This window comes from Primulina tabacum, chromosome 17, assembly GCF_025594145.1.
Source record: "Primulina tabacum isolate GXHZ01 chromosome 17, ASM2559414v2, whole genome shotgun sequence".
In the NCBI taxonomy this organism is placed as follows: Eukaryota; Viridiplantae; Streptophyta; class Magnoliopsida; order Lamiales; family Gesneriaceae; genus Primulina; species Primulina tabacum.
The window spans coordinates 15,568,550-15,585,324 of NC_134566.1; the positions used below are offsets into that span (position 1 = coordinate 15,568,550).

A 16,775-nucleotide genomic window follows, 5' to 3' on the forward strand; every position below is an offset into this window, starting at 1 on the left:
TCTGGAGATGTTAACCAATGGCATTCAAAACTTGTCTGGAAGAATGAATGATCTTATGGCCCATGTGATTGCCGCTGATGCCAAAAAGGGGGAAGAAAAACGAAGAGATCCATCTGAAGCAGAACTAAGGCAATCAGAAGCTGAACCTTCAGATAGAAGATTTCAGGATCCTCAAGATGAAGAAGTCATTTACAGGGACATTGGAACTGATTGACAATTTACTGTGTTAATTTCATTGATATTATCCTTTTGCTAACTGATTATCTGTTATTTAACGCTTTCCTACTGTTTAGGTTTTGGCATCACCACAAAGGGGGAAATTGATAGACATGAATTAATTGTGGCGATGAAAATAAAAACCAGCAGACCAGCAGCACTCTTTAAGAAAACAGTAGACAAAAAGAAAATCAGAAGCTACTGGTCTAGTAAAACAAAAGCAGTAGAAAGGATAGAAAAACAAAATCAGTAGAAGATGTTGCCTAACGTGACTACTTTAAATGTTACCGTTAAAGTTACCAAGTACTAGTATTAATTGCAGCATTAAATACTATACGGAGTCATTTAATTCACTTTACCGAGTTTAGTATAAAACAGGACTGATTGTTTTATAGCTTTTCTGCAGGAACCTTTTTTTGGTAATAAAGCTGACTCTATCAGAAATCTGAAGACATCTTCTGATCATAAACGTTGAACTCAGTCGCTTATATATACATGGAACAAACCCTTACAGAAAAAGAGAACTCTACGCATAATATCTTTTCAAGGATCAACGCTATTTCACTCAACGAGACAACCTCGAAATTCCTTGATAACTTTGAGTTCAACACAAAGAAAAGTAGCACACGCTTCATAGCAAATATCTGATCTTTTGAAGATCATCTTGTGCTACTGATTCTTACACTCTTCACAATCTTTTACAACACTTATACTTTATCAGGAAGAGCTTGTAATCTGAAAAGAGTCTTTTCAGAACCTTTTGTATCACGTTCTTTTTGAGTCGAGTAACTAAGAGTTTCAGTAGGCAAATGTGTAAGTCCTTCTGAAGTGGGTGTGTACAAGAGTTGTACTGTAATATCCAAAGTCTTTTAGTTATACCTTCTGGAAACAGGAGAAGGGGAGACGTAGAAGATTTCATCTTCGAACTTCCATAAACAACTACTGCCTACTGTTATTATTGTCTTTCACTTACTTCATCAGATTGTTTCCGCACCTATAATTGTAATCTAGGTGAAGGTATACGCAACAAGATAAACTACTATTTCTAACAGGATTTTAGTACCTCATCAAAAGAAAGGAAAAACGAGTAGAGTTTATTCACCCCCCTCTAAACTCAACTTCGATCCTCAACATAAACTATTAATGATCATATTAAATCAATATAGAAAATGACTTAAAAAACCTCATTAACATAACAAATTGTAAAATAAATGAAATTGTAAAATAATAATTTTTAAATTGATTTTACTTATAAATTTATCATAATGTTATACATTTAAAAAATTCATATTTTATCATGTTCATTTGGTTCTTTAAGTAATTTTCTATGTTAGTTTAATATGTTAATTAATAGTGTACTTAACTTTCATTTGTGATTTTTTTTTACCCTTTCATTTATTTTATATTTTGTCATATTCACGGGGTTCTTTAAGTCATTTTTTATGTTAGTTTAATATGATAATTAATATTGTATTTAACTCAATCAAATTAATTATTTTTTTGATTTTACTTATAAATTTATCATAATGTTATACAATTAAAAAATTTGCTAATATTACTAACATCTATTTTATTTTTTTGACACATATAGAGTCTGAAAATATCTCTATTCTAAATGGGAGAAATAAGTTTTATATGAACTTAATATTTATTAATAATTTATTTTTATTCCATCCGTCTCATCTCCTTTCGTCTTCCCGTTATTATCTATCATTAATATGGTAGAGATTTTTTAGAAATTGACTGCAATGTATAAATTTAAGTAATTAAAATTAAATTAAAATAATAAGTAGTTTGATTGAGTTAAGTACACTATTAATGACATTTTTAAACTAACATAAAAAATGACTTAAATAACATCATGAATATGAAGAATTGTAAAAAAAAAATGGTAAAATAGTAAGCTCACAAATGAAAGTCATATTTAATAGATATTATTAATATATAATATATTATTTAGGGATTTTTTAGCATAAATATCGAAATTGACCAAGTGCTTAAATATTTGCATTGAAATCACTTACATTCAAACATTTTCTCTCAATCATGTATCTATGTTGATACATAAGTAGTGTAAAAATATCTTCATTTTAAATGTGAAAAAGATGTTTTATATGATCTTAATATTTACTAATAATTATATTTTATTCAATCTCACTCATCTCTATTCGTATTCCCAATATTACCTTTATAATCTAAATATTAACAATTATTTGATTTATAACATTATTATATAATAAGTAGTTTGATTGAGTTAAGTACATTATTAATGACATTTTTAAACTAACATAAAAAATGATTTAAATAACATCATGAATATGAAGAATTGTAAAAAAAAAATGATAAAATAGTAAGCTCACAGATGAAAGTCATATATTTAATAGATATTATTAATATATAATATATTATTTAGGGATATTTTTTAGCATAAATATCGAAATTGACCAAGTGCTTAAATATTTGCATTGAAATCACTTACATTCAAACCTTTTCTCTCAATCATGTATCTATGTTGATACATAAGTAGTATAAAAATATCTTCATTTTAAATGTGAAAAAGATGTTTTATGTGATCTTAATATTTATTAATAATTTAATTTTATTCAATCTCACTCATCTCTATTCGTATTCCCAATATTACCTTTATATTCTAAATATTAACAATTCTTTGATTTATAACATTATTATAGTAATTTTCTATGAATTTGATGTCAATGTTAATTAAATTTAAATTTAAATTTAAAAGTAAAATTAAAATAATAAATATCTTAATTAAGTACTCTATTAATAATCTTATTAATGAGCATATTAAATTAACATTGAAAATGACTTAAAAAACCTCATTAACATAACAAATTGTAAAGTAAATGAAAGGGTAAAATAAAAAACTCACAATTCAAACTCATATATTTATAATAGTATTAGATAGATTAGATTAGGTTAGATTAGATTATATATATATATATATATATATATATATATATATATAAACCCATAAAACTCTTTCACAAATCCATGGAACGAGGAATAGTTTTTAGTAAAGTTTTTTTTTTATGATTTATTATTATGAAAAGCTTGCGATTGGCATTCAATTTACCAAATTAGGATTTTTAAAAGAAACAAAGTTGCTACCAAAAGAACTATGTACGCATTTGTTTAGCAAGACGCACAAAAAGAATATACAAGATCCAATATCACCTATATCTGCACATCTACATATGTAGTCCAAGACTAACGAACTTTTTTCATCTTTTTCGTTGCATATATAGACCATGCATTCCACTTTAAAGCTCCGATCTTTCCAATCAAGCAAGGATCTTAACCATGGCGATTATTAGAAAATGTACGACCATAACAAATCAACGTAACATACAGGTTTCTCGACCACATATCCTTTAACAAGCCCAGGAAAAAAAAAGAAAAAAGGAAGAAAGCAATCAATCCTAATGTCATGAGAGTTCCAACATATAAAAATATGATTGCTGAAAAAAAGGGATTTCTAGATTAAGGCTAACTAACCGCGATATTGGAACATGGAAAGGTAGATGTACATGCTGTTTCTTGTATTTCATCCATAGGATTAAAAATTGATCTAGTTAAAATGAACGTCGCCTGATCAGTGGTTGCTGCAGCGCAGTTATGCAGTAGCCATTATCCCAGCGGTGACGAATTTCTTCTCTAGGATACCGGAAATCTAGCTCTAGAACCTACAAAATGAAAGGGACAATCAGTCTAGGTTGCACGCGCGAAATTAATCATCAGGATCTTAGACCATTGCTCATGGGGAAACCTGGTCTGAAAATTCGGCACCAAGAGACATAACAACTGCCCATCTAGTGCCTGAAGTGGCCATGGACGTAACTTTGTAACCTTCACTCCACTTTTTGCGTACCAACCTATATGGAAATGAATCATATATTTTGTAACTCTGTTCCGTGTACAGCGTGCCTGAGTCAAGTTCGAAAAATTTAGGAGATCCGTTTGGAAAAATAATATATTCAGAGACGAACACTAAGTTACCTTTCGACATTACAACCAACGAACTACCATCCTTGGCTCCAGCAACTGCACTGATTTGAAAATTCTCGTCCCATTGTTCGTATATCCATTCCTACCATAACCCAAAAATTAGCAGTGCCGAATTCTAAAGGATAGAGAGATGTACACTGAATAGAGAACATAACACAATTTACTTAGCTTGATCAATGTTTAGAGAGTAAAACTTATTCTCATAGGTTAAAACACATATTTTAATAGATAAAAGGAAATATATATTGTACCATAATCTTGACAATATCAAATTTGATTACAGAATGTTATCCTGTAGAAAACTTTAGTATGACCTAAAATTTCAAACAGAAGAGAGTAAAAGCAGTATAGTTTTCTACATCAATGCATTATAAACCACATTTGTAGGGTTGGGAAAAAACCAAAAGTTAGTGTGTACCCTGTCAAGAAAGAGAGGAGATAGCCTGCAAACTTGTTCGGTGAAGCCAGTACTGGCATCCATTACAAGTGCCCACAGATTTTCGCAGGATGCTACGTCTCTGATGAATAAGCCTTGGTTTCTTCCCTCTACAATGTGGTCGACAAGCCTTGAATCCATCACATCATAATAGTATCTTTAATGTAGCCAACCAAGGGTGAACTCGATGTTAGAAAAGTAAAAAAGGAAATAAATAAAAACTGAAAGATAGAAACAATGTTTAATCAAATCACCTATAGAAAGTCACAAGAAGTATAATGTTAACTATATAGGTAATGTTTGCTCTCATTTTCCAGGATTAGTTCTCCATTTGTTAAAATAAAAGAAATAAATATTATTTATGGTTTATCAAAGATTCTATATTTAAAAATGTTAAATATCAAACATACTATTGAAAAAATTATATATCCATTACTATATATCATTCTCAAATCAGACTTCAATATATATAATTTGATATCTATCCGAAAATATATCTCAGTTCAAAAAGAATACATAAATACTTCTCGTTCTCAATAAATTTTTAGAAAATATTGCCGAGAAAACAACAAACAGAAACAAGATGTGCTGAAACTCAAAATAAACTTTTGAAGAAATTGAACTTAGAATGAAGGGGTCAAATACATTTGGTGCATGGGTTTACAACCATTATAAACGCTTATCCACTGTGTCGCAGGTATTCTGAAGCGAAACTTCTTTTTAGGTTGTTCATCACCTTCATCTTCAAGCTGATCTCTCTTGTAACCAACCTTATTTATAAGCTTCATCGACAAAACAAACAGGTAAGCCAAACTACATGTAAGGACCGTGTATCGTATTATCGTAAATCTTATATGATTATCGATAATTCGTGAATTTGATATGTGATTATACATTTGATGTATATTATGACAATGAAATTGAGAAAATGAATATTGTATACGAATTGACGTTGTAGAAGCTTGAGTGGAGAAGCCGGACGCCAATAAGTACAATATCAAAAATAATTGTACAGAAGACGTGGCGCCCGGGCGGTGAAAAGTGACTGCCCGAGCGCCAAGGTATGTAAAGTTGGTGTTCGGGCAGAACACCTCGCGCCCGAGCGGTAGTTTGTGGCCGCCCGAGCGTGATGCAAGAGTACTCGGACAGAACATGCCGCGCCCGAGCGGTAGTTTTTGACCGCCCGAGCGCGGTGCATTTGAAACTCGGGGGCAGAACCTCTCGCGCTCGGGCGCGAGAATTCTACCGCCCGAGCGCGAGAACGGTGGTGATAAGAACGAGGCTTCTGCTTTATTCTTTCTTCATTTCTTCACCGTAGCTTCGAGAGAATACGAGAGGATTCGATTTTCTTTCGTCCGAATCTACTTCGAAACGCTGTCTAAATGCGAAACAAATTATATATTTGTGATCGTCGCGTCGAGGGCTTCTGACTGAGGTAATTTTCTTCTAGTTCCAGCAGCTATAAATATCAAAGTGCTGGAATAGCATGTATTTGAAGTTGAATTTCCTATATGTAGTAGAATAACCGACAAGAAACTTATATTCGAAGTCGGAATTGAATTATGATATGATTATGATTTGATATGAATTTTTGAAGTTTCAAATGATATTTGAAACTCATATTAATGATTTTGGAGTATGTTATTAATTGGAATGAGTATGTTATTGATGTAGATAAAGTATTATACCGATATCTTCAAGCTACATCAACCGGAACGAAGAATTGAGGTATGTTGCGACCGGGTAACATACGACAGATATCTGTATTATATGATATATGTTGGATTGATTTGATTGATTGGAATGATAATACATGTCTATATGCCTTATTTGTTGATTGATGTGGCATACACGACATTGAGATTGATGTGGCATACACGACATTGTTTTGTTAACACACATCATTTGATGCATACATCGATACATGACATGCACGTTGAGCTATGATCCTTGGATACCCTGATATGATTTGATTGGATTCTGGGGTTTGTGAACACAATTGCTATGCTGGTATTATATGACCCGTAAAGCATAGACATTTGTGGCCCCGATGATTGGATATGAGATTTGGGATTTGATGGCGCTTTGCATACGCTATCATACGAGTATCCCTTATTGAGGCTGGTGTGCTAGCTCGAGCATTGATTTGATAGCGATTCGTTTGATTCTGACATGTGCTCAGTGGATGGGCATATTACCTGATACCTCCACGACATACATGCATTGCATACCATATATCATTGTTTAGATACTTGTGGTATATATGGTGGTTGTTCCATACGGAGCTTTGCTCACCCCCAAGGGGGGCTGTTGTTGTCTTTGTGTGTGGACAATGGCAGGTACTCCAGGATATCAGGAGATCGGAAAGGGTACTTCTGGAGGGAGCCACAGCTTGGGCTGAGGTTTTATGTTTATGTCTTGTTCCCAGTATATATGTATATGTATCTATATACCGGGGCATGTCCCGAGGATATGAGATGTTTGTATGTGATTGGTTTTGATTACGTGTGGGCATGTTTATGACGTGAGATGAGATACTATTTTTAGTATTCAAATAAAAAGATTTGGGCTCATTGTAAAGAAATTTTAAACTCGTTTTCCGCTGTAATTAGTTAGCCCTAATCAGAGTGCATTGTAATAAAGATTAGGAGCGAAGGGCCCCACACTAGATGGTATCAGAGCATAACTGGGAATGCTCGATTGAGTCTTGTGTACACTTGAATAGGCACAAATGAATTGTGCGTATGTGTTTGACTTATTTGTATTACTTGTTCTTATGTGATTTGATTTGAGTAAGTATCTGATGAGATTGATGCTATGAGATGATGACATTATGAATTTATATGAAATTGTGATATTCATCTTTTGATTTGTAGATAGATCACACAAATGAAACTGCGAGTAGCAGTACTGAGAGGATTGTTGGGCAATTTGAAGGGTTGTCCATGGATGTTGTGATGGCTCGATTTCAGGATCTGAAACCACCGAGGTTCTTTGGCACTGAGAGTGCTGAAAGAGCTGAGGCCTGGCTGAAGGATATCGAGCACTTGTTTAATATTGTTGAGTACTCCAAGGCTCGGAGACTGAAACTTGCTTTGTACCAGTTGAAAGACCGAGCGAAATCTTGGTGGGAAGCCGCTGAGATTGGATTGAAAGAGACCGGGATTGAAGTCACTTGGGATGTCTTCAAGGCCCAGTTTTTGGAGCAGTATTCCCCTCCTTCTTATTATACTGCTCAGGAGAATGAATTCAATAATCTGCAGCAGGGAACGATGTCTGTTGCAGAGTATGCTTCGAAGTTTTCTACTTTACTGAAGTATGCACCTCACGTAGCTGGGAATGCGAGGGCAAAATATAACAGGTTTGTAAATGGCTTACATCCTGCTTTGTATACATATGTTGTTTCTGGATTGCCTACCAGCTACGCAGAGCCGAGGCTGGACTCAGGCGGGGAGGTCCACAGTATACTCCTCCACCTCCGGTGTCAGCTCAGCAGCCTACTTTGCGACCGAGGGGTAAGAAGTTCAAGAAGACTGACTCTGCTTCTTCGTCTTCTTCGAGTTCTAGTGGATCACAGAGAGGGAGTCCTGTGATTGCTCCCTATTGTAGCCATTGTGGAGGTAAACATACTATCGAGCAGTGTCGAGGTATGTTTGCTACTTGTTATCAGTGTGGGCAGGAAGGCCATTTCTCTCGAGTATGTCCGAACAGGGGTACGACTTCTGCTCAACCCCAGCCAGGATTTAGAGGTGGCCCTAGTACTATGATGAGACCTGCTGTTCCTGTTCCTTCTTTTCAGCAGTCGAATGTCCCACGATATCGAGGACCGGGTGGTCAGAGTGCCCAAGTTCCTCCTCAAGTGAGAGTGTACGCCATGACTGAGGATCAGGCGAGAGAAGCTCCTGGTGGCGTAATTGCAGGTATTTGCACGCTTTGCGATTATCCTGCACGTGTTTTATTTGATACAGGAGCATCTCATTCATTCATATCTCATGCATTTGTTGCATCTCACGATATCGAGTGTACCCCGTTGTATGATACTTTGTCGATAGCCACGCCAGCAGGGAAGATTATTTTGTCTGAAAAAGTTGTGCATAATTGTGTATTGATATATGAGGATAATGTGGTATTTTTGAATTTGATTGTCCTCCCAATGCACGACTTTGATTGTATTGTTGGCATGGATATCTTGACGACAAATCGAGCTACTGTTGATTGTTGTCATGGAGTGGTTCGATTTCGACTGATTGATGGACCCAAGTGGAATTTTTATGGCAAGGGTTCCCAAGCCAAAATTCCATTGGTATCTTCCTTGGAAATGTCCCGATTGTTGACTAGCGGAGATGAAGGTTATCTTATCTACGCTATTGATATTTCGAAGAAGGAGTCTTCTTTATCTGAGATTCCAGTTGCGAAAGAATTCCCGGATGTATTTCCCGATGAGATTCCTGATTTTCCTCCTCATCGAGAAGTTGAGTTTAGTATTAATCTTGTGCCGGGGACTGCGCCTATTTCTAAAGCTCCTTATCGCATGGCACCATTGGAATTGAAAGAATTGAAAGAACAATTACAGGATCTTCTCGATAAGGGATATATTCGACCGAGTGTATCACCTTGGGGAGCTCCAGTTTTATTTGTTCGAAAGAAAGATGGTACGATGCGAATGTGTATTGATTATAGGCAACTGAATCGGGCTACTGTGAAAAACAAATACCCACTTCCGCGTATTTATGATTTGTTTGATCAGCTTCAGGGTACTTCTGTTTACTCGAAGATTGATCTTCGTTCTGGGTATCATCAAGTACGTGTTCGAGACGAAGATGTGCCCAAAACTGCTTTTCGTACGAGGTATGGCCACTATGAATTTTTGGTTATGCCTTTTGGTCTCACGAATGCTCCTGCTATCTTTATGGATTTAATGAATCGTGTCTTCCGAGATTATCTAGACCGATTCGTTATTGTTTTTATTGATGATATTCTTGTCTATTCGAAATCGAAGAAGGAGCATGCTGAACATCTGAGACTGGTACTTCAAACTCTTCGTACTAGTCATTTATATGCCAAATTGTCCAAATGTGAATTCTGGATGGACAAAGTGGTATTTTTGGGCCACGTCATTTCGAGACATGGCATATCTGTTGATCCTGCGAAGGTCGAAGCTGTATTGAATTGGCCGAGACCTACGAATGTTCCTGAGATCCGTAGCTTCATGGGTTTAGCTGGTTATTATCGTCGTTTTATTGATGGATTTTCGAAGATAGCTAAACCTATCACTCAACTGACACAGAAGAATCAGCGATTCATTTGGTCAGATGAATGTGAAGCTAGTTTTCTTGAATTGAAGACGAGATTAACCACAACACCTGTGCTTACTATTCCTTCAGGTACCGGAGGATTTGTGGTGTGTACAGATGCGTCTGGTAAAGGTTTGGGCTGTGTGCTGATGCAACACGGCAAAGTGGTTGCTTATGCGTCTCGTCAATTGAAATATCATGAAACACGTTATCCTGTTCATGATCTCGAATTGGCTGCCATTGTGTTTGCTTTGAAGATTTGGCGCCATTATTTGTACGGAGAAAAGTTTGTTATTTATTCGGACCATAAAAATCTGAAATATCTCTTTTCTCAATCTGATTTGAATATGAGGCAACGCATGTGGATGGATCTCTTGAAGAATTTTGATTGTGAGATTCAATATCACCCTGGATCGGTGAATGTTACTGCGGATGCCCTGAGCCGTAAAGTTCATGATTCTGTTCTAGCATCTGTCAATGTCGCCAAAGTACATGAGGATATATGTACTTCTGGTTGGACTTTTCACTCGAATTGGAATTCTGTCACAGTCTCAGCATTGCAAATTGAGCCGAATTTGATATCGAAAATTCGAAAGGCCCAACGAAGTGATGCTCAGATCCAAAAGTCGAAAGAACTTGTATCTGCAGGACATCAGTCTGGGTTTCAGATTTCTTCTGATGGTTCTTTACGACTTAATGGTCGGCTGGTAGTTCCTGATGATTCTGATTTGAAATCTGTCCTTCTTCGAGAAGCACATTGTAGCAAATACAGTATTCACCCTGGAGGTCGGAAGATGTATTTGACATTGAGACCTCAATTCTGGTGGAAACGTATGAAGAAGGACATTGCTGAGTTTATTTCTAAATGTCTTGTCTGCCAGCAAGTGAAAGCCGAGAGAATGAAACCGGGGGGATTGCTCCATAGTCTTGAAATCCCGAAATGGAATCGGGAACATATTGCTATGGATTTTGTGACTCATTTACCTCGTTCGCCCAATGACTGTGATGCTATTTGGGTCATTATTGATCGGCTTTCGAAATCTGCGCATTTCATTCCATATGAGCGGACTTATCTTTATAAAAGAATGGCCCGTTTATACATTGAGAATGTTGTGAGACTGCACGGTGTGCCAGTCTCGATTGTATCTGATCGTGATCCCAGATTTGCTTCTAAATTCTGGGATAATTTTCAAGAAGCGATGGGTACGCGTTTGGCTTTGAGTACTGCTTATCATCCTCAAACTGATGGCCAGACTGAGCGTACGATTCAAACGTTAGAGGATATGTTACGTGCGATTGTGATGGATTTCAGAATGGGATGGCAAGATGCCTTACCATTGGTTGGATTTTCTTATAATAATAGCTTTCAGACGAGTATCGGTATGACACCGTTTGAAGCTCTATATGGGAGACGATGTAGATCACCGTTATTCTGGGATGAGATTGGTGAGAAACAATTGACTGGACCTGAATTGATACAAGAAATGAATGATAAGGTTCAGTTAATTCGGCAGCAGATGAAAGCTGCTCAGGATCGTCAAACGAGTTATGCGAACAAACGAAGACGACCCCTGGAATTCCAGAAAGGTGATAGAGTGTTTTTGAAAATATCTCCCGTTAGAGGCACTGTCCGATTTGGCATGCGAGGGAAATTATCTCCTCGATATGTTGGTCCATACGAGATTCTTGATCGAGTTGGCGATCTTGCTTATCGATTGGCATTGCCACCAGCTCTATCTGTCATTCACGATGTGTTTCATGTTTCTATGTTGAGGAAATATGAACCAGATCCATCACATGTGCTTGCACCTGATGAGGTTGAACTGGATCCTTCTCTTTCCTATGTTGAACAACCTGTTCGCATTATGGATCGAAAGGAAAAGATATTGAGAAACAAATCGATCCCCTTAGTTCGAGTGCAATGGATACGACATGGTGTAGAAGAGTCGACGTGGGAATTGGAAAGCAAGATGCGAGAATCGTATCCGCATTTATTTGATGCTAGTCCATCTGTTCCATTGTATTCGATGTATTCTGATCCTTGTTCTGATTTTAGTTTTGATATGTACTATAACTGGTGACATATGTATGTTTACCAATGTTATGTATATAGAAATTTTTGAGATTTCGAGGACGAAATCTTTTAAGTGAGGGAGAAATGTAAGGACCGTGTATCGTATTATCGTAAATCTTATATGATTATCGATAATTCGTGAATTTGATATGTGATTATACATTTGATGTATATTATGACAATGAAATTGAGAAAATGAATATTGTATACGAATTGACGTTGTAGAAGCTTGAGTGGAGAAGCCGGACGCCAATAAGTACAATATCAAAAATAATTGTACAGAAGATGTGGCGCCCGGGCAGTAGAAAGTGACTGCCCGAGCGCCAAGGTATGTAAAGTTGGTGTTCAGGCAGAACACCTCGCGCCCGAGCGGTACTTTGTGGCCGCCCGAGCGTGATGCAAGAGTACTCGGACAGAACATGCCACGCCCGAGCGGTAGTTTTTGACCGTCCGAGCGCGGTGCATTTGAAACTCGGGGGCAGAACCTCTCGCGCTCGGGCGCGAGAATTCTACCGCCCGAGCGCGAGAACGGTGGTGATAAGAACGAGGCTTCTGCTTTATTCTTTCTTCATTTCTTCACCATAGCTTCGAGAGAATACGAGAGGATTCGATTTTCTTTCGTCCGAATCTACTTCGAAACGCTGTCTAAACGCGAAACAAATTATATATTTGTGATCGTCGCGTCGAGGGCTTCTGACTGAGGTAATTTTCTTCTAGTTCCAGCAGCTCTAAATATCAAAGTGCTGGAATAGCATGTATTTGAAGTTGAATTTCCTATATGTAGTAGAATAACCGACAAGAAACTTATATTCGAAGTCGGAATTGAATTATGATATGATTATGATTTGATATGAATTTTTGAAGTTTCAAATGATATTTGAAACTCATATTAATGATTTTGGAGTATGTTATTAATTGGAATGAGTATGTTATTGATGTAGATAAAGTATTATATCGATATCTTCAAGCTACATCAACCGGAACGAAGAATTGAGGTATGTTGCGACCGGGTAACATACGACATATATCTGTATTATATGATACATGTTGGATTGATTTGATTGATTGAATGATAATACATGTCTATATGCCTTATTTGTTGATTGATGTGGCATACACGACATTGAGATTGAGATATCGATGTATAAAATAAATGTTTTGTTAACACACATCATTTGATACATACATCGATACATGACATGCACGTTGAGCTATGATCCTTGGATACCCTGATATGATTTGATTGGATTCTGGGGTTTGTGAACACAATTGCTATGCTGGTATTATATGACCCGTAAAGCATAGACATTTGTGGCCCCGATGATTGGATATGAGATTTGGGATTTGATGGCGCTTTGCCGACGCTATCGTACGAGTATCCCTTATTGAGGCCGGTGTGCTAGCTCGAGCATTGATTTGATAGCGATTCGTTTGATTCTGACATGTGCTCAGTGGATGGGCATATTACCTGATACCTCCACGACATACATGCATTGCATACCATATAGCATTGTTTAGATACTTGTGGTATATATGGTGGTTGTTCCATACGGAGCTTTGCTCACCCCCAAGGGGAGCTGTTGTTGTTTTTGTGTGTGGACAATGGCAGGTACTCCAGGATATCAGGAGACCGGAGAGAGTACTTCTGGAGGGAGCCACAGCTTGGGCTGATGTTTTATGTTTATGTCTTGTTCCCAGTATATATGTATATGTATCTATATACCGGGGCATGTCCCGAGGATATGAGATGTTTGTATGTGATTGGTTTTGATTACGTGTGGGCATGTTTATGACGTGAGATGAGATACTATTTTTAGTATTCAAATAAAAAGATTTGGGCTCATTGTAAAGAAATTTTAAACTCGTTTTCCGCTGTAATTAGTTAGCCCTAATCAGAGTGCATTGTAATAACGATTAGGAGCGAAGGGCCCCACACTACATGTCGCTCGCACATTGTATCATCCAAAAAACATAAAAGAAAACTTTTAGTCCATTATTAAGCAGTAAGCACCTTTTGTGCACCCTCGAAGTTGATTGGTCTGCTATCTGGATCTGCCCCAAAGATTCCATCAAACAAGAAGATACATTTAGCATAATCAGGGTCCTCGTCAAATTTCAAATTTACCGCATATTCCATAAACAGCATAAAAGGTTGTGGACAGTAAGAGCAAAGTTCCTCGGGTGAAATTTCCATCTTCTGCTTGCAAACAAGAAACCCACTCTTATCACCCTATTTTACAGCAGAAAAATGTTTGAAACAGATTATGTGATTAGAACAATGAGAAGATAGGCACAAAAAAGTAACAGCGCGGGTAGTTCGGGACACTGACCTCGAATACTTGCCAAGGTAATCCCCCCAGCAAAAGGAATATGAGTGTGTAAGCAAGAGATTCCAAATCATCTCTCCTGCTAGCAGTTCGACCTAAATGAGTATGAACACTAGCATAACGGAGAGTTCCCCTAACAGCCAATAAAAAATGCATTTCAACAACAGTATCCCGAACAAAAGGGATGAAAACCATGGATAGAAACTGTAGTGCCCAAATTCAGTACACGTTTAAACCATGCATTCATTTAATTAGTAAATCATTTAATTAATTTTAAAATGAGTTTTAAGCCATGCATGATTTACTTGAATGCATTATTTTAAATTATTCATGTTTATTGTGATGCACGTTAAAATGTCCGTCGAGTTTCATGTCTCAGGCGATCATTCGAGGCGGGATTGAGAAAAAGACCGACGACGATTTTGGCAATTTAAAATGTGGTATTTTATTTTTAAGTTGAGTTTGGGGCGTTTTAAATTAATTTATTAAGTTTCAGCATTTTAAACCTAAATCATTTAGTTAGTAATTTTAAGGGTTTAAAACTCTTGAAATTAGCATTTTTTTTGTGTGTCTTATTTTGATTAAGAAGTTTATTTAAAAATTTGTGTGTATATTGTCTCCAAGAAAATTTTGAGTTAGTGTTTGATTAACTTTTAATTAGTGATTAAATTATTACTAAGCATAATTTATTTCCCTAACTTACTACCTAAACACACACATACACGTTTTACCCCTTAACTCACGCACTCACACACTTTTACACACACTTAGTCACGGCAACACACACACACAGGTTTTAATTCAGAATTTTATCACTTTGAGAAAAGAAAACCTAGGGTTCTCCTCCCAACGGCAGCCGCCCCATCCCCTCATAATTTCCAGCAATATTTTCGTGTGTTTCTTCAAGAATTTTAGCGCCACAATCGCTCCGGATCAACCTCGGTTCTATCTCCGCTTCGGTGACGTCGTTTCGGTAAAGTTTGATATCAAAAGGCACGTATATTCTGTTCTTTCTGCGTCGATCATGTCATATTATGTGTTGCGTTGTTTTATGCGTAAAATTCATGTATGATGTTCATAGTTTGAGCGGTTAATTGTTTGGATCGATTGTGAAAGAAAATTTTTAGATCTAAATCACGTTTTTACTGTTCTTGTTAAAACTTCAAATTTTCGGTCGAGATTTTGAGAAAACTTTCAATAAGAAAAATGTAGAAATTTTTGATACCTTCGATTTGATATAAAATTCGAGTTATTTGGATAAAAATTGAGTGATTTATGTCGTTTTTGTGGGACTGCTCAAACTGCGACTTTTACGTAAATTGTGTTTTGAGATTTTATTGTTGCAGGCTTCGTTGGGAATCGACGGGTGATCGTTGCTGCGTTTAGGTATGTTTAGCATGTTGTTAAGATGGTTATTGTGGTGTCGTTTTGTGTCGTTAGGCACTTGAGAGATTGGATGGGCGTATAAATCGTGTTGTTGTCAAAAGTCGCATTCATGGGTTATTGGGTTGCTTGTGATATGTGGGTGTTTTGGGGCAATAGTATAAGCTTGGGTCAGTGTTATGGTATACTAGGATGGGTCTCGAGGTGTCCGTTCATAGTCCGTACAATCAAGCTTGGGAGTAATAAGCAAATTAAGAATTTCTCGCAGGCTTCATTTCATCCGAGGCTAGCCGGACCCCTACACGGACCCAGGCACGGGGTCCGTGCCTTTGTTCCTTCCGGAGTGCATTTTTCCAGAGTCTGCACGGACCCCCACACGGACCCTGACACGGGGTCCGTGTCCACCCTTCCTTTCGAGCCTTCTCACCCGAGTCTACACGGACCCCTACACGGAGGTAGGCACGGGGTCCGTGTCCTTCATATTTGGGAAAAATATTATAACATGTTTGAGGTTTGATGTCATGGTTTAGTACAATGATTTACAAGGTCGAGCCATGGGAATTCTAGAACGTCCTAAGGAATTGAACGAACTCGTAAGTAAGCAGGATTACCTACGTCTAAGTTATGCAACTTAAGTATGTGAATTCATGGTAGTACGTGCAGCAACGGCCCCGATCGAAGTCCAACGAAGCCCTCAACACCAAGTAAGTATGTTGACGTGCAAGAAAATATTTTAAGTTTTTGAGGTATGCTAAATGTCTTGTGACCAAATTATGTTAGGATTGGAAAGCGTTAAATTATGAACGGGGACCAATCCGCCCGTTAAATTATGAACGGGTTAGATCGAGGTTGGAAAGCGTTAAATTATGAACGGGGACCAACCAGCCCGTTAAATTATGAACGGGGATCTCATGTATGTGGCAGTGGATACGTCCCTGTCAGCCCAGTACTGTGGTTTGTCTGATCAGGCATTTATTATGTTATGGGTCACTTGCTTTGAAACATGCCTCTACGCA

At 37.1% G+C, this 16,775-nt stretch overlaps 1 pseudogene; it reads right to left on the reverse strand.

The window, feature by feature from the left end:
- Window positions 1-3,678: 3,678 nt before the first annotated feature.
- Window positions 3,679-14,571, reverse strand: LOC142530540 (casein kinase 1-like protein HD16; annotated as a pseudogene).
- Window positions 14,572-16,775: the final 2,204 nt, after the last annotated feature.